The following is a 25,415-nucleotide window of genomic DNA, read 5'->3' as shown; positions in this document are numbered from 1 at the left end:
GCATGTGCCCTAGTGAAGTGTGTCTTGGCATTTGGAGGGAAAAGGCCCTGCATGATCCACTTAGAGATTCCCGGTGATGAGATGGCCTGGCCTTTTGATGAGCCTCAAATAGCCACAAAAAGAGGAGGAGACAGTCTGAACAGTTTGGTTCTGTCAAGGTAACAGAGAAAGGCTCTGGCAATGTCCTAGGTATGTACCCTCTTCTTTCCTGGAATTAAGTGTTGCTTCAGGAGGAAGACGGATAGGGTAACTGACCGATTTAGGTGAAACTCGAAGATCACCTTAGAGATAAAGCTAGGGTGTGATCTCAAACACCTTGTCGCTGAAAAGATGCATAAGGAGGTCTGGTCATAAGGACCAGGAACTCTCTGACCTTCGATGCAGAGGTTACTGCAGCCAGAAAGATGGATTTAAGGGAAAGGTAGCAAAATGAATGATCTAATACTGTACTGCAGGGGTGGGCAAACTTTTTGTCCCAAGGACCATATCTGGGTATGGAAATTGTATGGCGGGTCATGAATGCTCACAAAATTGGGGGTTGGGGTGTGGGAGGGGGTTGGGGGTGCAGAAGGGTTCGGGAGGCTGGGGCAGGGGGTTGGGGCGCCAGAGGGGGGCAGGGGTGCAGGCTCCGGGAGGTGCTTATCTTAAAGCAGCTTGCAGAACCAGCAGCATGTTCCCCCTCCGGGTCCTACGTGGAGGCGCGGCCAGGCAGTGAGCGCTGCCATCACTTGGGGTGGGGGCAGTGTGTGGAGCCCCCTGGCTGCCCCATGCGTAGGAAATGGAGGGGGGACATGCCTCTGCTTCCAGGAGTTGCATGGAGTGGGGCAAGCCCCCGACCTCACTCCCCAGCAGGAGCTCGAGGACCCGATTAAAATGTCTGGAGGGCCGGATGCAGCCCCTGGCCCATAGTTTGCCCACCCCTGCTGCACTGACTGGAGAAGCTCAGTAAGTTTCAGGAGAACAATGTACAGTCCAACTGACTGAAGCCAACCCACTGGTGCCACAGACAGCTTGGCACTGAACACTACACTGACACCTACAGTAGGGATTGTAAACCTTTGCATTTCTGAGCCCCCCGCCCCAACATGCTATAAAGACTGCAGGGCCTTGGGGGGGGGGGGAGGGGGGAGAGAAAGAAAGGGCCCTGGGGCATAGGTGTAATTTGACTTCTATTTTCCGGGGGCGGGGGCTGGGCAGGGCCTGGTGGGGCTCAGGTCAGTTCTGCACAGTGGGGACTGCAGAGGGAGTGACCACTCCACCCCTATTCACCACAGCAGGCCACCCAGCCTGTCTGGGGAGGTGTCTGGAGGGGAGGGGGGTGCAACCAAAAATTATATGAAAGAGCGGGCGGGGGGGGGGGGGGCGGGCTGTGGCTGTGTGCGGACAGGGGGAAGCTCAGGGTGCAGGGAGGGGGTTAGCTAGGGGTTGTGTGCAGGCACAGGGGTAACTCAGGGTGCAGAGAGGCCTTAGCCAGGGGCTGTGTGCTGGGTCCCCCTACAATTGCTTCTCCCCGAGGGCTCTGCCATCCCAAAACCAGGTCCCCCCGCCCAGGCACCCCTTACTGGATGTGTGAGCAGCCAAAGGGGACTGGGAGCTGAGAAGCAGCCACAACCCGGGGCACCGGCAGATGACAGGGGAATGCTGTGCCTGCCCCCTGCATGGCACCAACCAGAGCAGTAGCTCTCTGCAATGCCCAGCTCCAGCTTCCCGTCTCCAACCTGGCCAGGGGGTAGGGCCTCAGGGAGGAGGAGGAGAAGGAGAAGGAGGTGGTGGGGTGTGTGTGGAGCTGCCCCCAGGACTGCCCTGCTCTGGGTAAGGCACTGCAGTTTGGTGGAGCAATGCCCCCCATGTCTGTCCATGGGCTCAGGGCTTCTGCCCCATCGGGAGCACAAGGGCTCCGGCCCTGCAGCTCCCAGCTTTAGCCCCGCAGGGGGTGCTGGGCATGCAGCTATGGGCCCCTATGGGTCCTCCTGAAAGGGCTTGTGCCCCCCCCAGGGCACTGTGGACCCCCAGTTGAGAACCACTGACCTATGGTACTGAGGTCTGGCACTCAGCGGGGCTGCTCCAAACAGAAAGACTCCAGGCGGAGCTCCATGTCTTCTCACAAGGACAGATCACCTAAATCCTCAGGTGTCTTTACTTAGCACCATCTTCTCTGCATTGGTCTTTGATATCACTTGTCTGCTAGACATGGTGCTAGAGGAAGCTAGCTTGTCTGCTACCAGGACTCTGGAGTTCATCTCCTCAGGACCTGAAGAGACTTTCATAGGTTGAAGTTTCATCTCTGGGAGCAACCACATGTCTTGTGACTTATACATTCTTGCGGGGAATGAAAGGATGATGGGACACTCAAACTGCAGAGGCAATTGCTGTGTCCACCTTTCAATGGAAGTCCATCGCAGGACGGTCAGGGCTTGAAGATTGCTGATTTTGGATCTGCCATGTCGAGAAGCCCTGTATGGGGGGTAGGGGGATCTGTATTGAAGCTTTCAGGGGAGTCTGACCATAAATGTTCAGTTTATATGGGATTACAGCATTCACAGGTGTCATCGCTCAGATAATTAGAAGTGTGCTGGAAGTTTTGAGCAGTTTGAAGAAATTTAGTCAAAGCTAATAACTAGAAGGTCAAACACACACCAGCTTCTGTCTCATTGCCGAAGGTGGTAAAGGGGAACTGAGGGAGTGTCACAACTGTCCTGTCCGTTATGTATTCTTATGAGAATATGAGGCAGCACAAGGGTGTATGTGCAGCCCTAACAGATGCTGCTATTCAAAAGGCTGATCTTAGGGGCCTGCATATCTACAGTGGGATCCACATTGACAAGTACTCAAAGACAAACACTGTTTCAGACAGCAACTGAAAGTTCCACTCAACCACTCATACCCAACTATATAATCATCGAGTACTGAGTTTCTCTCCCCCTTCCGTCCCCACCACCTCAGGCTCTTTGGGTGAGTTGTAGCATTTCTAAAAATGAAGACTAGATGGGCACTGATGAGAATCAAGCATGGCACAGGCAATGGCTGTCTAAGCTTCCCTAGTACAGCTCTGCCACATGCTGGTCCCTAGTATTGGAGCTGCCGGGACAGGGATCTCAACCCTTCAGGCTGGATCCACAGGCATAAAACACCCATTATTTTTGGGGGGCTGGAAGAAAGCAAAAAGGGAGAGGAAAGACTGCCCCTTTCCTGTTTTTCCATTTCCTTTGTCCCCCAAAGCAAAATTTCAGAGGCCATAGATTAAAACCTAAGCCAATGCACCAAAGCATCTTCCTGCCATAGTTCTTTCTGAGAAACATGTATTCTTCCTAGTAGGAGTTGGGGATACAACACCCTGTAAAATGCCAGGCTTGGAAGTGGAAATCTCTGCAATTTAACTCCTCCCCCCTTCCCCCCCCCCCCGTTAGAGATCAATAAAAAATTCAAGCTGTAGCTATCTTAAATGCCCCAGAACATTAGTATTCACCCTGCCAAAGGTGCTCTCCTGAGATGGAACGTGTGCTTTACATGTTTTCCCCGATATAAAAACGTGATCCTATCCTGAAGAGCTCAAAATAAAAAGGATTAACACATACACCATGCAGATCATTTCTTTTTCTTAATATAACCCTGTCTGTGAGGACACCTCTTCCTTGTCTACAAAACTCAAATGCAAAATATCACAGCCTGGTGCAAATATGCCTGAAGAAATAGTTGCAAGTTGTCTGAGGAATAGGAAAGCCAGGATGCTGATTTCTAAGCACATTCTCAATTACTCTGTTTGAAATGAGATACTAAATTAGGATATTTTTATGTACCAATTACACAGATTATCTCTGAATGTGATAGCTAAAAAAAACCCCAAAACACCACATGAAATGTAGTCTTATTGAGAACAAAAAAAGTACTTGAACTGAAAGAATTGTACTGAGTGTCTGAACAAACAAAGCTCTCCAGCCATGTAAACTATTAAGTCAAGAGAAAATGCATAAATAATGCAAGGGCATTTCATAAGGGCAGTTAACCTTTTAAAGTTTGGTTGTGTCAGACTAACAGACTGGAAGCTGATCTAGCTACATTTTCCACTGAAGGTAAAATTGCTACATTATGTTACAACACATGGCCCTGATTGCAGAAACAGGAAGCAAAGTTTGGCAAAGGAAATATCAAGATATTTGATTTTCATTTCGGTCATGCCCTTAATGCTACCAATTGTGATGTTGCTACACACTGCGATGAACTGCAGTAATAGTTTGATGTACTGAAGCTACAGTTTACTGAAAAGATTAATTTGATTGTAGCCACTTGGAGCAGGGATCACCTTTTCATTTGGTGTGCTCGCTAATGTTAGGTCCAGTTACTTTTCACACTTAAAAGGATTCACCCTCTTTTTTTAGGATAACATATTTCCCCCAGATTTACAGTACACTCTGAGGGTAATGTTTGAATATTTTGGGAATTTTCAACTAAACTTATTTAGATTAATTTCAAATGGGACCATCATGAAAATATTCTCTGGAGCCTGACCCTTTTTCCCCTCCCAGGCCTATTTTACTAAGAAAGGGATAGTTTATCATCACACTTTCCAAATAGTTAACACTCATTGCCAGCTAATTTGGAACATATATTCATGTTCCTAGTAAAGATGGCTGCCATTTGCCATTCTCTCCCCCCATGAGATTGAAGCCACCGGCGGTTTTCAGGAAAGATTGCCCCCATTTCACTAAAGCCTTTGCTATCACCTGTCATATCTCTCAACCTTCAATCTTCCAATGGGAGAGTCAAGCCACCGAAATGTGTGAAAAAATGGTCAAATGATGGAACATCTTTGCTGCACACCATGTCATGATGGTTTCTCAGTATAAAACCTGATTTAAAAGAATATTTTCTCACTGTATGAATAAATCAGTTTTTAAAAAAGCAATCTGGAAAAGAGGATTTCTGTCACATGAAACAATATGAGGCTCCAATATGGGTCATCAGCAGGTTTGAACCCTAGACCTGCAAATCAGATCCCTACCCAGACTGCTACCATGTGAGCTACTGAAATAACTTATTGGCTATGGGAAGGACTAATGTCTTGTGTGTAGCACTTTTATTTATCTTTTAGAGGCAGAATTTCTTTGTGATGATGCAGAGTCTGTAGCTGTCAGCGGAAACATGCTGTGTGGCGTTTTAGGGAACAGTTAAAAGGTGTCTGACAAACAGGACACAAGGATCTTTCAGGGGATGGCTCTGACAGACCTGGCACAGGTTCTGGAGGCAGTGATCCCTTTTTCTTAGCTACCGAGTGCTCTAGGGGGAGCTTCTCCCCCGAACATCTTCTAGCAGGTTTTGGTACCAAAGAACTGAGGAGGGCCTGTGCCTTTTCTTCAGTGCCGGCGAAAGGGATCAAGGAGCCTCACGTATCTCAGGCGCGACGCTCTGTATTGAGGGCAAGGTATTTGTGGTACTCTCCACATGCACCAGCTCCGATACAGGGCAAAGTGTTATCCCCATAAGCAGACACTTGAGCCTGGCCGCTCTATCTTTGAGTGGGGCTTAAAACCTTTACAAATGTGACATTTGTCACTGCTATGGGATTCTCCCAAACATTTCAGGCAAGATGGATGCGGGTCATTGACCAGCACAGGCTTGTTGCAAGACCGGCAGGAATTAAACCCCAGAGAGTGAGGCATTGTTCTGATACCAAAAGATTAATTTTAATCAAAAAGACCTAAAAACTGAAACCCAGCACTAAAATCTAACTCAACTAACGTTAACTAACTAACTCATTTCCAATAATAACAGGGAATACATATAAAGGAGCGAGGGAAGAACTAGGCACAAGAAGTCTGAAATTGCTCCAACAAAAGTCACCGGTGGTAAGAAGGAACTGAGGGACATCGGGGGCAGCACCACGCTTGTATACCTACACAATGCCTCATGTAACGGCAGAGGGCACACAGGCCAGCCCAAAAAGTACTGTTGAGAAAAAAAAAGTTCCCTGACAACTGTGCATGGAGTGCACGCATACCCACAGTGGAATGGACATGTGCAAACATTTGAAGAAAAGTTATTACCTCACCCATGCTGTCTCTTGAAATTCCTGGGACCAACACTGCTAACATGAGTTCTATACATCATTCTGACAATTATTTCCCTTTTCACATGTGAAGATCAAGTCTCTTCAACACAAAAAAAGATCAAATTAGGAATATTTGGAAAGAAATGTGCAACAGCCCAGCAAATGCAAGAATGCACCCAGGTGTCTCTTTCCAGCTTCAGCTGTTTTAAAAAAAAATTCCAAGTTTCTTCTCGCTACCTGATAACCGTGTATTTTGTAACAATGAAATTATTCACACCACGAGAGACAATTTTTCTGTGTGCGCGCGCGCGCGTGCATAAAAATAGAGAGAGAGTTGTCCAATTTTTGTCATGTCTGGTACAAATATGTATGTGTGTTTTCTTGTCACACAGGAGTTCACAGACTCTCTACAGGATCCTACATCAAGAGCAAGCTTTCAAATTAGTGCTTTCATCATCTTAACACAGGCACAACCTGCAGCTTCTATAGAAGACAAGATGTGGACTAAGCAGAAATTCACTTCCCAGCCTGTTAAATCCCTCTACATAATTTTAATGCAGACCAACGCCTTTAACCTCTCTCTCTTATTCAGACTTTCCTTTAGATAAAATAAATCCCTCAAAACCAAAAATGTTTTCTGGCATTTTTTGCCCTGCATTTTCCATCTGAGCCGCATGTGGATCGCTTGACATAAGGAACATCTATCCCCGTTTTATTAAAGCCTCTGTACTGAAGGCACCCTTTATTAGTGCCTCTCTTTTTTGGATTTCACAGTTAATGCATTTTTTCTGCTTTTATTTAGGCTGAAGTCAGCACAATATCCTACCGTATAACTGGAAGCTCATTTACTATCATACATACACAAATGTATGCCTTCACTCACAGCATATGGGAGCACAGCGGAAAGTAGTCAAACACTCACTCCAATGAGAGACACTCGCATAAGAAGAAAGCCATTTGCCAGCCAAGTGTGAAATCATTTTTTCTTAGCATGACCTTTCCTTTCAGCATGTGCTTTTCAGAAAAGCAAGACCAAGAGGGCAATTCAGGATCTGGCTGGAACAAAAAAGCGTGTCTAACTGCATGTGTGTAGGGAGCTGCCCACAGGTTGCTATTGATTTATCCCATTTTGCGAGGTCCTGTGAACCCTAGACAGAAAAAATTAAGGCCCACAAATAAGAGGGGGAGGGGGCTGTAAAAATGGGGGTGGGATTTGGGGATTTTCTCTGAAACTTTTATGCAGCAGGTGCAATTCTCTCTGTATTTCAGTCCTTCTGACATAAAAATGTATACAAATAAGCACCTACCTGGAATTTACTTGGAATTGAGTCTGGAATAATTTGTCAGTGACAAATTATGCTACAAACACCACAAACTACAGAGGCCCAATGGCTGGTGCACTGTTCCCAACAGGCAGGCAGAGACAGACATTAAAACCACTGTATGTCTGTATCAGCATTATGAAAATTCCCCCTCCCCATACGAGGGAATGCTGAGCTTCACTGCCCATCTCCTATCCACAACAAGGTCTCCAAAGCCCCACTGTCCCCACACAGCCATTTCTCCTGGGACAGACTTACACTTCAGACACTCTCCATAAGGAGTAAGTTTGAGGCCCTTAATGAAATCTCAGCTTTATACAAATACAGCAGGTAATAAGCCCGCAATGCTACGTACAAACATGCAACAAGTTAGCATCACTATTGTAATACCACAAGAAATGGCTAGGTAAAGGCCTAGTGTGGATTGCCTTTGCCCATCTATTTATATTTGAAAGCCCCAAACACCTATTTGGTGATCCTAAACCAAGTTACGCACCAGCTAGTCTGAGGACTGCAGAGGCCCAGGAGGAACCAGCCATTATCACTGTTGTATTTGTTCTCTCCCCCGTTCCTCCCCTCCTACTGTTTGTTACTTTCTCTTCTCACATCTTGTCTTAAACCAGAGTCAGTTCTTCAGGACACAGGCCAGGCTGTCGTGTACGTTTGTGGAGGGCCCAGCAGAATGGGGCCCCAGGCACTGTTCATTACCACTGCTATTCTTGTTTTTATTCCCCGGGCTCCTCCCCCAAATGTTCACTCCACAAGAAGGAACTAAAAGATCAAATACACACATTGCACCGCTCTACAAGATGCTCCCAGGTCCTGAAAAAACTAACATTTAGAACCATAATGGCAATAATTCTGTTAAAAAACAACAGTGCACAATAGACTGAGGGTACGTCTACACTCGGAGCTAGGGCTGTGATTCCCAGCTTGCAGAGACATACTCGTGCTAGCTCGCTAAAGACAGTAGTGTAGCCATGGTAGCATGGACAGCGGTGAGCATTGGCAAGGGATAGCCAGGCCAAGTACAAACCTCCCTGGACCCTGTGGGTAAGTACTTGGTGCAGTTAATCCACTGCTGCTTCCCGCATACTGAGGCTCCAATACTGTTTTTAAGCACACCAGCTTGAAGAGAACTAGCATGAGTATGTCAGAGAGCTGGGAATCACAGTCCCAGCTCCAATGGCAGACATAGCCTAAGGGCTTATCTACATTTAAAATGCTAGAGTGGCACAGCTGTGCTATGGCGACAGGAGGGATTCTCCTGTCTGCGTAGGCAATCCACCTCCCTGAGAGGCAGTAGCTAGGTCGATGAAGAATTCTTCTGTCACCCTAGTTCTATCTACATGGGGATTTAGATCGGCTTAACTATGCCGCTCAGAATTATGAACTTTTCACACCCTGACTGACTTAGTTAAACTGACCTGATTTTCTAGTGTAGACCAGGCCTATGAGATGTAATCCTAAAAGCACCCCAGCGTCCTGGCATTTGGGTAGGAGAAGAAAAGAAACCCAACAAGGTAGGGAACTTCTGATTTTTGTGCAGAAATTGCCCTGCAAGATCTATGACAGGCAATCACTCATCACAAACCGGAAAGAGAAAGCAGGAGACTAAAGGCCCACAGTGAACCAAACAAAATCTGAAATTGAAGGGTCAGCGTGGACTACAATCAAAGCTATTACAGCAGAGCTGCTAACAACACAGTTGCAGCCCAAGCTGGTTAAAACATGGTCCTGGTCTTGCATCAGAGGGGACCAAATCATGCCCCTGAACCATGCTAACCTTGGATAGTGTACATGGGCCCAGATACCTGTGTACGCTCCCATATATTTTTCTTCTCTTTCCTGTTCTCTCTTGACCACACAAAAATGGATCTTGTGTATCACCTACAAAACTCTGCCTGAAGACAACCGGAGCATGCTCCCACTGAAGAGTGATAAATCGTTTTTAAGTGGGTCTAGTAGGGTTCGTTCTTGAATTACACAAAACTCTTTCCCACTTGCTTTATGGAGCCCAATTCACTGTCTTGACGCTGCTTGAGGCTCCCTTGGACCAGGCACAAAAGGTTGGTCCAAATATTAAAGCAGAGTCTCCTGCACACAGACACTGACCAGCTAAAGGCTTGCTTCTTAATCGCCCACTTCTCCTACTCTGCCAGTGCTGAGTTTCATCCTCTAATTAGGTGAATGATACAGATTTAAAAACTGACCTAACAACCCTGACATTAATATTTTAAATCATTAATTCTCAATTCTATAATGCCCATAAATCACTTATATGTGTGGATTTAATTAACAATGCAATCAGTAAAAAATAATATTTTGAATTTATATTGCACATTTCACCAGAGGATCCAAAGACATGGTACAAATACTAATTAAGTCTCAAGAAGTCCCCGTGAGGTAACTAAGTACTAACCTGATTTTACAACTGGGGAAACTGAGGCAGTGCATTCACCTGACATGGCCTAAGCAGCAGAGTAAATTGGTGATGAAGACATCAGTAGAACCCAGGAAGTTTTTGCTGAGCAGATAGAATAAATATGCAGGGATGAATATAAAGGGTTAGTTTCCCTTATATAAATTCTGCTTCTGGAGTACAATATTGACTTACAAACTGAAGGAAAACCCATTTCGAAGTTTACTCTTCGCCAAGCAGATTAAGAGCCCAAATTACTACTAGTGTAGTCTAGTCACTGTTTCTAGCTCTGGACTCAAGGACACACACCCAGGCCCAGACCACTTATCCAATGCCCTTCCTTGGGATGTGGGATACCACGCTCTCCAACCACCCTAAATCCTGAAATCCGTGTCTTCGATTTCCTGAGCCTCTGTCACTTACACACATGCCCTCAGAGTTCCATCCAGACTGTGGGCACTCTGGGCTTTTAGTCTAGATCCTTCAGAGACAACATAGCAGGAAAACAAGGAATGCAGTCTTAGGAAAGGAACATCTTAACCACTTTACTCTTATAAAGGACTGGAGCGCTCAAACACATCCTCCCCATGACGTCTGATCTCAACCCTTCTACGATTTGTCAGCATTTCAGGCTGGGCAGAGTCCATACTGCTTGCTATCTTCTGCAAGGCCTCCTTACATGTGGTGATGACCAGCCCTTTGCACAGAGCAGAACCCCACTCTTGTGCATAAGACTGGCCATGCTGGGTCAGAACAAAGGTCCATCTAGCCCAGTATCCTGTCTTCCGACAGTGGCCAATGTCGGGTGCCTCAGAAGGAATGAATAGAACAGGTAATCATCAAGTGATCCATTGCCTATCGCTCATTCCCAGCTTCTGGCAAAGAGAGGCTAGGGACACCAGCCCTGCCCATCATGATTATTAGCCATTGATGGACCTATCCTCCATGAATTTATCTAGTTCTTTTTTGAACCCTGTTATAGTCTTGGCTTTCACAATCCTCTGGCAAAGAGTTCCACAGGTTGAGTATGCATTGTGTGAAGAAATACTTCCTTTTGTTTGTTTTAAGCCTGCTGCCTATTAATTTCATTTGGTGACTCCTAGTTCTTATGTTATGAGAAGGCATAAATAAGACTTCCTTTTTTACTTTCTCCATACCAGTCATGATTTTATAGACCTCTATCATATCCCCACTTAGGCTTTTCCAAACAGAAAAGTCCCAGTCTTATTAATCTCTCTTCATACGGAAGACATTCCAGACCCCTAATCATTTTTGTTGCCCTTTTCTGAACCTTTTCCAATTTCAATACATCTTTTTTGAGATGGGGCGACCACACCTGCATGCAGTATTCAAGATTTGGGCGTACCAGGGATTTATATTGAGGCAATATGATATTTTCTGTCTTATGATCTCTCTCTTTCTTAATGATGCCCAAAATTCTGTTCGCTTTTTTGACTGCTGCTGCATATTGAGTGGATGTTTTCAGAGAATTATCCACAAGGACTCCAGGATCTCTTTCTTGAGTGGTAACAGCTAATTTAGACCTCATCATTTTATATGTATAGTTGGGATTATGTTCTCCAACACGCATTATTTTGCATTTATCAACACTGAATTTCATCTGCCATTTTGTTGCCCAGTCACCTAGCTTTGAGAGATACTTTTGTAACTCTTCGCAGTCTGACTGGGACTTAACTATCTTGAGTAGTTTTGCACCATCTGCAAATTTTGCCACCTCACTGTTTACCCCTTTTTCTAGATCATTTATGAATATATTGAATAGGACTGGTCCCAGTACAGACCCTTGGGGGATACCATTATTTACCTCTCTCCATTGTGAAAACTGACCATTTATTCCTACTCTTTGTTTCCTATCTTTTAACCAGTTACCAGTCCATGAGAGGACCTTCCCTCTTAAGCAAAGTAAGTGTTACTGGCTAAGAGCCTTTGGTGAGGGACCTTGTCAAAGGCTTTCTGAAAAATCTAAGTACACTATATCCACTGGATCCCCTTGGTCCACATACTTGTTGACCCACTCAAAGAATTCTAGTAGATTGGTGAGGCACAATCCCTTTGCAAAAACCATGTTGACTCTTCCCCAACAAATTATGTTAATCTAGGTGTCTGACAGTTTTGTTCTTTCCTATAGTTTCAACCAGTTTGCCTGGTACTGAAGTCAGGCTTACCAGCATATAGTTGCTGAGATCTGGAGCCCTTTTTAAAAACTGGCATCACATTAGCTATCCTCCAGCCATCCGGTACAGAAGCGGATTTAAATGATAGTTACAGACGACCGTTAGTAGTTCTTCAATTTCACATTTGAATTCCTTCAGAACTCTTGGGTGAACACCTCTGGTCCTGGTGACTTACTACTGTTTAGTTTATCAATTTGTTCCAAAACCTCTTCTAATGACACCTCAATCTGGGACAGTTCCTCAGATTTGTCACCTAAAAAGAATGGCTCAGGTTTGGGAATCTCCCTCACATCCTCAGCCAAGAAGACCCATGCAAAGAATTCATTTAGTTTCGCAGCTGTGTCCTTATTGTCCTTGAGTGCTCCTGTAGCATCTCAACAATCCAGTGGCCCCACTGGTTATTTAGCAAGCTTCCTGCTTCTGATGTACTTACATTTTTTTGCTATTACTTTGAGCCTTTGGCTAGCTGTTCTTCAAATTCTTTTTTGGCCTTCCTAATTATATTTTTACATTTCACTTGCCAGTGTTTATGCTCCTCGCTATTTTCCTCACTAGGATTTAACTTCCACTTTTTAAAGGATGCCTTTTTGCCTCTCTCTGCTTCTTTTACTGTGCTGTTTAGCCACTGTGGCACTTTTTTGGTTTTCTATGTTTTTTAATTTGGGGAATACATTTAAGTTGAGTCTCTATTATGGTGTCTTTAAAAAGTTTAAAAAGCAGCTTGCAGGGATTTTACTTTTGGTGCTGTACCTTTTAATTTCTGTTTCACTAACTTCCTCATTTTTGTGTAGTTCCCCTTTCTGAAATTAAATGCTGTAGTGTTGGGCTGCTGTGGTTTTTTCCCCCCGCCACAGGGATGTTAAAATTATATTATGGTCACTATTACAAAGTGGTCCAGCTATATTCACTTCTTGGACCAGATCCTGTACTCCACTTATGATTAAATCAAGAATTGCCTCTCCTCTTGTAGGTTTCAGGACTAGCTACTCCAAGAAGCAGTCATTTAAGGTGTCAAGAAACTATCTCCGCATCCTGTACTGAGGTGACATGTACCCAGTCAATATGGGGATAGTTGAAATCCCCCATTATTATTGAGTTTTTTATTTTAATAGCCTATCTAATCTCCCTGAGCATTTCACAATCACTATCACCATCCTGGTCAGGTGGTCGGTAATATATCCCTACTGCAGGGCCCCCACAGCTCTGCTATGTGCTTCAGATCCATCAGTCATGTTGCCCCCCGCCCCTCCCCCCGACTCCATCCTACCCACTATGTAGGTGCCTGTGTAGAAAGGCTATTGTTCCATGGGAACGGCCTAGTAGTTGAGTCATTCAAGTTGATGGAATGCTCTCTGTGATGGTCCTTCAATGAGATTTCCTGGGCAGGGCAGTGGTCTATAGTGCAGTACAATAATCTGCCCTCGGGCAAATCCAAACTTGGGCTCAACTGATGAGACAAAACAGCCCACTCTGTTACAAAGCTTTCTTCTGGGGAAACTCGTTGCATACTCATTGAGATACTTTTCCCGGTTATTACATGTATAAAATTGTGTGGCCAAAATTTTTAAACCTAAGTGCCTGAGGTTCCTAAAATCCATATATAGGCAGCTAAATAAGACTGGCCTGATTTTAAGCAGTGTTGAGCATTGACAAATCCCACTGAAGTCAATGGGAGTTAATGCGCTCAGCATCTTTGATAATCAGGCCCTTATTATTAAGTTCCTAAGTATGGATTTAGGAGTCTAAACTCACATGGGCAGGGTGCAGCACCTTCCTCCTCTTGGGGATGGTTCACAAGGTCCTGGCTTCCTTGAGGGTCATTAGAGGGCAGGCACAACTGCCAGAGCTGTAGCACAAGTATACCATTAGAGACTTGAGATCATTTAGAACCCTGTGAAATCATCAGAACCAGAAAAACGTACCAAACTCATTTGGTCAGTAAAAGCATAAATGAGGGGGAGTGGAAGGGCATGGCCACTAAATGGGAATTAAAAAACCCCCCTCAGAATAAGAAAACGTTGAAGCATGAGCATGTGTATTTTAATGCCCAAATGGAGGGAGTCAGCTATATTAGCATGGGTTAACAAGGAAATAAATATTGCCTATGAAGGTAGGCAAGACAGAAATAGGGTCAACACTCGGGGAGTACTTTGGCAGAGACACATGGAATTTTTTCAGCCCACCTCTCAATTGTTTTAAAGATGATGTAACTAAGTCAGACTTTCTGTTACTGTTCATCTTATCTGGTTAGGCTGTCAGCCATTTGGGGCCGGGGCTGTATGTAGATGTTTGTAAAATCCCCCAGCACAATGGGATCCTATTGCTGATTGCATTAGGGTAGCAACTAGGATCCCCGGACACTCATCACTACCTCCCAGCTTTGAAAATTTTGGACACGTTTGTTATAAACAGACCTATACAATTTCATTTTGTGCTTCAGCATCAACGTACCAAGGGGATTACACAGGGCTCAGGTATATGAGGAACACACTAAAAAATGTGAGGGTTCATTGCATCTGCAAGCATTCTAATTATCCTTCTGGAAGGGCTAGATGCCTGGCAGCAATGAAAAGTCAAAGCCTCCATTTCTCTCTTAGCAAGCAACGATATTGTTAATGACAACAGGAGCATAATGCTCATAGCTCTAAATGTGGGCATGGAAGATATCATCATCTCATGGCACTGTGCACCAGTGAGTGGCACTAGTGTGTGTATGTGTGTGTGGGGTGGGGGGGAGCGTAAGAGAGGTACTCAGGAAATAGTGCAGTTTCTACAAGGGGAGAGAAGCTGTAATTACAGCATGGGGCTGAATGCGGCCCTAAGATGTTTTCATAACAGAGTTTGGGGGTAGAGGAGAGAGAGATGAGGCAAGTGTCAGGAAAGCCAGAGGAGGAGACTTCAACAGTCCAGGCACAGGATGATCAAGATCTGGACAATGTTCTAAGAAGTGAGGAAGGACTTTTCGGTGATGAAGAAATTAGACCAGCAAGACTCAGTAATGGAATCTATATGGGTGAAGAGAAGGAATGGGCAAAGCCAAACATGGTACCTGCAGCTAGGATGGGACGCAGGCAGCACTGTCATGTACCTGAAGCCCCCAAGTTTGTCTGCACACTGGTGAATACACTGGTTTGACTGAACCACACACACACCCCCAGTAGTGCTACGCCATACACCAGTTCACTACAAATGCCTTTTTCTGAGTTTTAAAGATTGATTTTATCTACACTAAAGTTGAAAATCCGTGTTAACTCTGAAAAAAATTCACTACCAGAATTATGACATCCTTCAAAATTCAGTTCTGCAAATTTCTACCAAAAAGGACCAAGCACGATGCTACAGGACTGAAAATCTCGCTATTGCAATAAGGACAAGGCAATGCAACCTTTACAGCACTATAGTGCCTCCACTAGTCTCCAGAGATAGAAAGCTCTTTTCTGAAAATACTGATGCAGAAGGCTGAAGTGCCTTGGGGGTAGTGTGAAGTTATAGATTTTGACCAACCAGAGTGTTTTTTCTAGTGTGAAGGTAAGTTATGCAGGAGGGAATGTGCCGACAGATTTGAGACTGACTGGAAAATGGTTAGAACCCATATACATAGAGAGTAGTTTTGATGTTATCTTCTACTATGCTTTTAAATGTCTTAGCCTTAAAGTACAGTTTTAATCTGAAAAGTTTAAAAATAGTCACATTTTTAACAGGTCCATTGGTTCCCTGTGCATATTTGAGAGTCATACATTTAGAGTCATGAGGTTTACTTATTCCCTTTCTAGTCCTGTTTGTACTGCAGAAACAACCCAGCTAAAGAGTGAGCGAGGTTGTCCTATATATCAACAGAATTGTTTCCAAATTCCCTGTTACACCAGAGAAAACCCACAGAAGAGAATGGGGTGCAGAGATGTAACAAGGAAACACACCCTGCTTGACTCTCAAAACTCTGAGTTTGCAGAGCTGACAATTAGAAAAAAGTATCTTCACGTGTAAACCAAAGATGTTTGCTCTGGGAATCATCAATAGAGGATAAACATGGAACCCCGAGATGCCACTTTAAAGGAGAGTTAGTCTTCAGAGTAAAGTCACATTGTTCAATATTGCTACAAATCATGAAAACAAACGTTTGCAGTGTTGTTGTAGTCCTGTTGGCCCCGGGATATTAGAGACACAAGGTTTTGAGTTACGCAGAGCTCTTCAGGTTTGAAGACTAGCTCTGTGTAGCTCAAAAGCTCATCTCTTTCACCAGTACAAACTGGTCCAATTAAAAAAAAAAAAAAAAATCTTGGGTATTGAGAGAAATTGTGATGAACTGAAGTTTAGTTAGAGCTGATCTGTTATAGGGATAAAGGAGTGTCTGTCCACAAAATGTAAAGCATTGTATTAATCCAAACAGCTGTGTATAGTATCGATGACAAATATTTCAAATTTCTCCTTCACATCTCACTATTGATTTTGGGGGGGGGGGGGGGGAGAAATGGAGCACAACTACTCTTCGGCCTAGTCTACACTAGGAAGTTATGTTGAATTTAGCAGCGTTAATTCGAATTAACCCTGCACCCGTCCACACAACGAAGCTATTTATTTCGACAGAGGTCTCTTTAAATAGATTTCTGTACTCCTCCCCGACGAGTGGAGTAGCGCTAAATTCGACATGGCCATGTCGAATTAGGGTTAGTTTGGATGGAATTCGATGCCAATAGCTCCGGGAGCTATCCCACAGTGCACCACTCTGACGCTCTGGACAGCAGTCAGAGCTCGGATGCTCTGACAAGCCACACAGGAAAAGCCCCGGGAAAATTTGAATTCCTTTTCCTTTCTGGCCAGTTTGAATCTCATTTCCTGTTTGGACATTGTGGCGAGCTCAGCAGCATTGGCAACGATGCAGAGCTCTCCAGCAGAGGTGACCATGCAATCACTGAATAGAAAGAGGGCCCCAGCATGGACTGATCGGGAAGTCTTGGATCTTATCGCTGTGTGGGGCGATGAGTCCGTGCTTTCGGAGCTGCGATCGAAAAGACTGAATGCGAAGATCTACGAGAAGATCTCAAAAGCCATGACGGAGAGAGGATACAGCCGGGATACAACCCAGTGCCGTGTGAAAATCAAGGAGCTGAGACAAGCGTACCAGAAGACCAAAGAGTCAAACGGACGCTCTGGATCCCGGCCCCAGACATGCCGTTTCTACGAGGCACTGCATTCCATTCTAGGTGCAGCCACCACCACTACCCCACCACTGTCCGTGGACTCTGACGATGGGGTATTGTCGACGGCCACTTCCTCGGAGCTGTTCGCGGACGGGGAAGATGAGGAAGGAGCTGAGGAGGCCGAGGCAGTCGACAGCGCTTTCAATGCTGATTTCCCCGACAGCCAGGATCTCTTCATCACCCTCACGGAGATCCCCTACCAACCCTCCCAAGGCGGTAACCCGGACCGTGAATCAGGGGAAACATCAGTAGGTAAGTGTTTTAACCATTTATTTTGAATAGAATAGGCATGGTATGTTAGCAATGGGTTTTTAAGGATTAGTTTGCCCTAGGCGCTTAACTTTTTAGTCCTTGCCAGTGCAGCTACTGGAAAAGTCTGTTAACATGTCTGGGGATAGAGTAGAAATCCTCCAGGGACATCTCCACGAAGCTCTCCTGGAGGTAATGTGAAAGCCTTTGCATCAGGTTCCTGGGGAGAGCAGCCTTATTGCCTCCTCCATGGTAGGAAACTTTTCCGCGCCAGGCTAGCAGCAGGTACTCCGGGATCATTGCCTGGCAAAGCATGGCAGTATACAGGCCTGGTGTTTGCTGGCATTCATGCAGCATGCGGTCTTTCTCTGCCTCCGTAATCCTCATCAGAGTGATATCACTCATGGTGACCTGCTTTGAATTAGGGGAATTTTAGTATGGGGACTGATTGCCTGTTCCTTTAAATAACTGTAACCGGCGGTTTACAGCCATGCGATGGGGGCGGGGAGGCGAACCGTTCATGCTGAGCGGTTCGCCAGCAGCGTGCAGGGATTTTTCCCGAGCCCAGCCACGTGGTGGGGGCGGGGAGGCAAACCGTTCCTGTTGAGCGGTTCGCCGGCAGCATGCAGGGATCTTTCCCGGGGACAGCCGCGACGGGGGTGGGACAGGGGCAGAGCTCATGCCGGCCGGATCGCCGGCAGCAGGAACTGGCCAACGCTAGGAGCACTGCTTGGAACGTGAAAGGAGGGCACTGCTGTAAATTAAGCTTTAATCAGCCAAAAGTCTACGGCTTACCATGGCCGCCTGCTAGCAGAATTCCGGTGTCCGGCCCCACTTGTGTGATCTGTACAGCAAGACCCCAGGCACTCAAGGTGAAGACAGAAAATTCAATCTTGTACTGAGTGCACGTGATAGGTACTGTGCATGGTCTTGTTCACAGAGAAAGACTATATTCATTGTTTGCAAAAATGTATCTTTTTGAGGAATTCGCTCCCTTTTTCCCATCCCACAGCTGCGAGCGTCTCCCGAGCTACCCCGGCATCCCCCTCCCAGAGGCTGGCGCAGATCAGGCGGTGAAAGAAGAGGACACGGGACGACATGTTCTCAGAACTTATGGTCTGTTCCCGAGCCGAGACGGCGCAGCAGACCCAGTGGAGGGAGAACATGTCGCAATACCAGCGATCACACAGTGAGAGAGGTCAGGTGGTGGCAGGAAGACCAGCAGGCGACTCAAATGCTGCTTGGACTAATGAGGGAGCAAACGGACACGCTCCGGCGCCTTGTAGATGTTCTGCAGGACCAGAGGCAGGAGGACAGAGCCCCCTGCATTCTCTCTCTAACCGCCCTCCCCTGCCACAAAGTCCCATCCCCCCACCCCCTCACCCAAAGTCCCAAGAAGGAGGGGTGCCAGGGGCCGTGAAAACAGTCACTCCACCCCTGCAGACTGCTCAAGTACCAGACGGCTCTCATTCCCAAAGATTTGATCCGTCCTTTCCTTCCCTCCAAATGCACCTCACCCAAGCCCCCATCCCAGTTTCATCCCCTAACTGTGTAGTTCTTAATAAAAAATACGTTTCTGTTAATTACTGTTTCCCTCATGTTCTTTTAGAGGACAGTGTGTTTGAAGGGGGGAAGGGGATTGGTAATTGGAGAGCACAGTCACCTTTACCAGGGTACAGACACGGGGGCAGGTTCAGCAGAAGGTCATACACACAATGCAGTCACTAGGCACACTGGTCAGTCTGGGAGGTGGTTTCCATGTTGTGTGGGGGGGCTAAGTGAGTTTGTGGCGGGGAGGGCGGTTACAGATCTTATGCAGCGGTCCTAAGGCTGGATGACAGAGCCACACAGCAGGGTACCTGTAACCGCCCTCCCCCGCCACAAAGTCACATAGCCCCCACACACAGAGTCCTGAAAAGGAGGGGTGGCAGGCTCCGTTGAAACAACCAGTCCACCACTGCGGACTGCTCTAGGAGCAGGAGCCTGTCATTCCTCTAGTTTAGAAATGTCCTTTCCATCACTACACCCGCTCCCCACCACAGGCTGCGTCCCAGTTTCAACCCTTTACCGCAAAATCCTTAATAAAGAAAACGGTGTTAATGAACAAAGTTTCATTTATTTTATTTTTAAAGGTGTGTTGGAAGGGGGGGGGGGGGAAGGTGGTTGGTAACTGGAGAGGATTTTCAACATTAACTGGGTAAAGAAACAGGGGCAGGTTCCGCTTCTCTTTAAACAAATGTAATAGTCACAGGTTACCCTGCTCACTCTGGAACCTAGCTTTCAAAGCTTCCCGGATGCACAGCGCGTCCCTCTGGGCTCTTCTAATCGCCCGGGTGTCTGGCTGGGCGTAATCAGCAGCCAGGCGATTTGCCTCAACCTCCCACCCTGCCATAAACGTCTCCCCCTTGCTCTCTCAGAGATTGTGGAGCACACAGCAAGCTGCAATAACAATGGGGATATTGGTTTCGCTGAGATCAGAGCGAGTCAGTAAGCTTCTCCATCTCCCCTTGAGACGTCCAAAAGCACACTCCACCACCATTCTACACTTGCTCAGACGGTAGTTGAAGAGTTCTTTTTCACTGTCCAGGGCGCCTGTATGGGCTTCATGAACCAGGGCATTAGCGGGTAGGCTGGGTCCCCGAGGATGACTATAGGCACCTCCACATCCCCAACAGTTATTTTGTGGTCTGGGAAGTAAATACCTTCCTGCAGCCGTCTAAACAGACCAGCGTTCCTGAAAACGCGAGCGTCATGAACCTTGCCCGGCCATCCGACGTTGATGTTGGTAAAACGTCCCCTATGGTCCACCAGTGCTTGCAGCACCATTGAAAAGTAGCTCTTTCGGTTAATGTACTGGCTGGCCTGGTGGTCCGGTTCCAGGATAGGGATGAGAGTTCCATCTATAGCCCCACCGCAGTTTGGGAATCCCATTGCAGCGAAGCCATCTATGATCACCTGCACGTTTCCAAAGGTCACTACCTTTGAGAGCAGTAGCTCGACGATTGCGTTGGCTACTTGCATCACAGCAACCCCCATGGTAGATTTGCCCACGCCAAATTGATTGGTGACTGATCGGTAGCTGTCTGGCGTTGCAAGCTTCCAGAGGGCTATGGCCACTCGCTTCTGGACAGTCAGGGCTGCTCGCATCCGGGTGTCCTTGCGCTTCAGGGCAGGGGACAGCAACTCACAAAGTTCCAGGAAAGTTCCCTTCCGCATCCGAAAGTTTCGCAGCCACTGTGATTCATCCCAGACCTGCAGCACTATGCGGTCCCACCAGTCCGTGCTTGTTTCCCGGGCCCAGAATCGCCGTTCCACAGCATCAACATGACCCATTGTCACCATGGTGTCCACGGCGCGGGGTCCCGTGCTTTGTGAGTGGTCTGTGCCCCTCTCAGACTTAATGTCCTCACCGCACTGCCGTAGCCTCCTCGCCCAATTTCTCAGCATCTGCCTCTGAAAAAGGTGCATGATAAGGCGCGAGGTGTTGACAACGGCCATAACTGCAGCGATGATCGCAGCGGGCTCCATGCTCGTGGTGCTGTGGCATCCACGCTGTCAATCACCAGAAAAGTGCGCGAACCGCTGGCGCTTTCACGGAGGGAGGGCGGGAGTGAGGGTTGAATGACGACAGTTACCTAAAACCACCTTCAACACATTTTTTTGCCCCACCAGGCATTGGGGGCTCGACCCAGAATTCCAATGGGCAGCGGGGACTGCAGGAACTGTGGGATAGCTACCCACAGTGCACCGCTTCCAATGCCGACGCTTGCCCCGTTAGTGTGGACTCACAAAGTCGAATTACTGTCCTTAGTGTGGATACACACGTTCGACTTTGTAAAATCGGTTCCACAAATTCGCTTTAAGTAAAGTCGAACTACTCTCATAGTGTAGACATACCCTTAGGGTGTTAAGAGCTACAAGCAGAAGTTCAACTTCACATACCTTTGCACAAGTACAAACAAAAACAATTGCTCATTAGTCACATTAGAAGTCAGACAAGCTGTTAAAAGTTGCCATCTTTCCCGTTTTTCAGAAGATATCCCATGTTTGACAGTATCATCTCACGAACTTGGCTTGTAGCACATTAAAGTATCTGAAACAGACACAGTGCAATACACATGCCATGCACGACATCTTCAGTTTGTCTTGCAGAATAAACTATTAAAGATGGTAATCCTACCTTTGCATCATCTGAAAGATTTAAATGCGGCCTACAGCCTGCATCTGAATTAATGCCGAAGGGGACACGGAGTCCGTGCCTTATATAACTTTATCTATTAGACTGGTCTAATGACTCTAAACCTTTCTTGCACGCAGAGGGGCAACTCAAGTTAGTAACATACACTAGATACACAGCTCAACAGTCAGAAGTCACTTCCAGTCTCATTCTTCTGCAATGTTTTACCAATACAAAAATGAGAACTTAAAAAAATTTCAGCATGGACTGAGTTTAAAGGCAAGTAGTTTATATTCTGCCTCATTTTATTTTGACAGATTTACTGATTGTGATAGCAAAAGATGAGACAAAGATGCATGAGTCCCAACACCACAGGGGAATTCCCTATTCCTGTCATACTGAAAAATCATTTCCTTTCATTCACCCCTCACTTCTAACTCAAACTAATACTTTGAATATACTAGTCTGTCTGCAATTTTGTTATTGAATAATTGTAAGTTAGTTGCAAAAAGATGACAGGACCATATATCCTACCAAGTAACAGTGCCAACATATATAAAAATTCCCACCTAAGTCATTCAATACACCATCTATGCTCCCTTCTTAACCCTAATTACTACTTTTGTACAACTCACAGTCCACATGTATCTCCACGAACGCTGGCCATGTGATCTGATGACTAGCAGAGTTAGTGGGGCTTTCCTACATTACAAGGTATGTAGCTTTGCATGGTTCTGCATGGGCTCTGCCTCAGTTCCCTCACATGCCAGGCAGAATATCTGCGCCAAAGCACTGGTACATCAAGGGCTCCATGTTTCTATCCTACACAAGTTCTTATACTTGCCAAATGAGCGCAGCATGAGTGCCTTCCAGTCATTCATTAAGTACCATAACAACTAGCTGTAATGCGTGGTTCGTTTTTTTCTTGAGTGGCACTACAGCCTCAGTGTGTTGGGGCAGCAGTGCTGAGGGAGCCCTTTAAGCAGCAATATTGTGGCACAAGCACCCTGGGCTATCCTCACAACCTTAGTTCCCTGCATGCTTATGGACAGAGCCCCTCTCACATCCTTGCTCAAACTCGCCTAACTCCTCAAAGTTCTGCTCAACTCCTATTTACCCCCCACATCTCTAGTCACCACACTACTTATACCCCTACTTGCCCCCATGTCCCCCCAAAGCTTCACCTCTCCCGAGCCTAACCACATGCTTCTGCCTACATATCCAGCAACCTTGCTCAACAGAAGTACATGTAGAGCACAGCAAATCACATACTTTTGTGTGTCGATTTCACACCAAGATTCAGGCAGACAGTCTGGCAGCACTGGAATACTGAAATAGCTGATGGATCTAAACAGTTCCATCAGTGAGGAGTCTGATTATCCCAAAAAAGGAAAAAATTATCTTTACATTTTAAAATTCCAGGAGTGGCTTATGACCAAGATGAGATCAGATTATGAAAGAATTTTGGAGCTTGTGGGAAGTATGGTGTATAACAGTGAACGCAAAAGAAAGTGAGGAAAATAGGAGCATTTTAAAATCTTTTCTTTGTAAAAGTTAGTAATTTTTTCACTAAAATAATTTCACAGAAAATTCAACTTTTCTCTGAAGAGTCACTGCACCAGATCTGGACACTAAATTAAATGCAAAAGCATTACACAAAGGGTTTTGAGTCCTGTTTTAAGCAAAAATTTCAGTGCAACCTAATCAATGTAATACTGCGTGAAAATGCCAGCATGACCAACATGAGCATTTTTATAATGTCCATTAAATACATAAAGGGCAGTGAAGCCCAAGCCCCAAAGCTCCCTGGAGTTCATACTTATGGTATTGGGTATTGACTGTTCATTTAAAAATAAACCAAACAAGGTGATAAAACAGGATCACTTGTCTGCATAAGAGAATCAGGACTAGAACAGTAAGGATGTCAGGAGTCAGGTGCTTTGGTAAAGCCTAGTCCACTGAACCTAAACCTTTCCAGAGGTCAGAGAGAATTCCAAATACAGCTGCATTGGCATAGCAAAGGCAAAGGCAGCATGTAGGTCGTTGCCCATATATTTCCTTTTTAAAAAATAGCAAATTATTCACTTGGAATTATTAATCATACACCCTTCCTGAACTCATCCATTAGGTCATTACCTTCTCTTCCAAATCTATCAAGTCCCACTTATGTCACTATGTCTATAAGAAATCAGCCAATTCATAATGACTCAAAAGGGCAGATGTGGCTAGTTGGAACTTGTAACCATTTAAAAAAAGGAAAATTTATGTAACAATTGTATATTTTATTGTCGCTCTTCTCACAGTCATTTTTTTATGTCAATTTTCTTTTAAAATTGCATGCTCTTTGTGTTTCAGTAGCAATTTCATTGCACTTAGCACCCAGGGGTCCCAATACTGACTGAGGCCTAGCGGTGCTACAACAATATTTCAAAAGTATTAAGAGCAGGAATATCTGGATATCAGGGCTAGAGAAGGTCCCTTCCCTAAGAGAAATTTACTGACTGCTACAGCCAGCTTGCTTAGCCTAATGAGTGCCTTAAAAAATAATAATAATAATAATTCACACAAAGCCTGACAGCTATGATTATAACTTATTTTTTAATTAAGGATCTGGGTAACTACCGGCAATTATACTCAGCTCTGAAAATTACAGAGGGAACCTTCCCCAGTGGCACTCCCTCACCCCCAATCCATTACAGCTGCGTTGTGCCACTGCCTGTGGCCTTGTCTACCCTACAGGAAAAAGTTCATCTAACCTATGCAATTTGAGTTACGTGAATAGTGTAACTCAAGTCGACATAGCTCGGATCTACTTACCGTGAGGTCCACACTACGTGATGTCGACGGGAGACACTCTCCCATCGACTCCCCTTACTCTTCTCGATCCGGTGGAGTACAGGAATCGACAGGAGAGTGATCTGTGGTCGATTTAGCAGGTCTTCACTAGATCTGCTAAATGGACCGCCAACGCATCGATCCCCCGCTAAGTATAGACAAGCCCTGTGGAGACAGCTACAGGAGTGGGGAACAGGTCTGGATGAGGGTGAAACAGTGTATGGAGGGGAACGATCAGGTTTAGCTAGCTGTCCTAAACCAGACAGAGACCTCCACTTTATTCTAGGAAGACTGCAAATGCAGACAAAAGACATTTCATTTGTCCACATGGTCAGACCCTGCAGCTTCCAGTTCTAGTGCGTTTCATTATTAAAAGGCCTTTTGTTACGTAATCTTTTTTATCCCAGGCCCCGACTGCATCAAATCCTAAATTAAACACACTTTAATGCATGCAAATAAGCTAAAGAAAAAAGGATTCAGATTATAGAAAAATATAATTAAGTAGGCAAATTTAACCCAGAAGGTCAAAACCATTATTAGCCAGTGTGTGAAAGGTTGCAAAGAACACATAAAGGGAAAGATATGCACACCACACACATACATAATGACATTAAACGAGGCACTCAAGTCTCCTTTGCAATTAACTTGGGGGAACAGCTCATTGGAAATTTTAAAAAGTTTACTTCTGCTAGCCTGACATCAGGTCAGAAACAGCTCTGATTTTATCAGGCCCAAAGATCTCCTGGCCTTGACTGTGCTCTAAACCATGCAGAACAGCAAGCTATTGGTGCACTGACAAGCTAATGTCCTTACAGTAATGCCATTGAACATCAAACTGCTTTTGAACAAGGATATGCATAATAAATGATTTAGAATATATGATCTGTCACTGGATGGTAGAAAAGGGGACAAAGGTTTGGATTCCCCATGGCATTGACTGGTGAGTCAGAGCTACCCAGACTCTCTGGGTA

General features: G+C 45.6%; 1 protein-coding gene and 1 non-coding gene across 5 annotated transcripts in view; both read right to left on the bottom strand.

Annotated features, from left to right (window-relative positions):
- The window catches only part of COP1 (COP1 E3 ubiquitin ligase), a 236,435-nt gene that overhangs the window by 7,893 nt on the left and 203,127 nt on the right, over positions 1 to 25,415 (bottom strand). The window lies entirely within an intron of this gene.
- LOC112059350 (small Cajal body-specific RNA 3) lies at positions 24,660 to 24,796 on the bottom strand. The gene has a single exon (XR_002888620.1). It is a non-coding gene; the product is annotated as a small Cajal body-specific RNA 3 (non-coding RNA).

This window comes from Chrysemys picta, chromosome 8 (assembly GCF_011386835.1).
Source record: "Chrysemys picta bellii isolate R12L10 chromosome 8, ASM1138683v2, whole genome shotgun sequence".
In the NCBI taxonomy this organism is placed as follows: Eukaryota; Metazoa; Chordata; order Testudines; family Emydidae; genus Chrysemys; species Chrysemys picta.
This window is presented reverse-complemented; position numbering and strand designations above follow the sequence as displayed.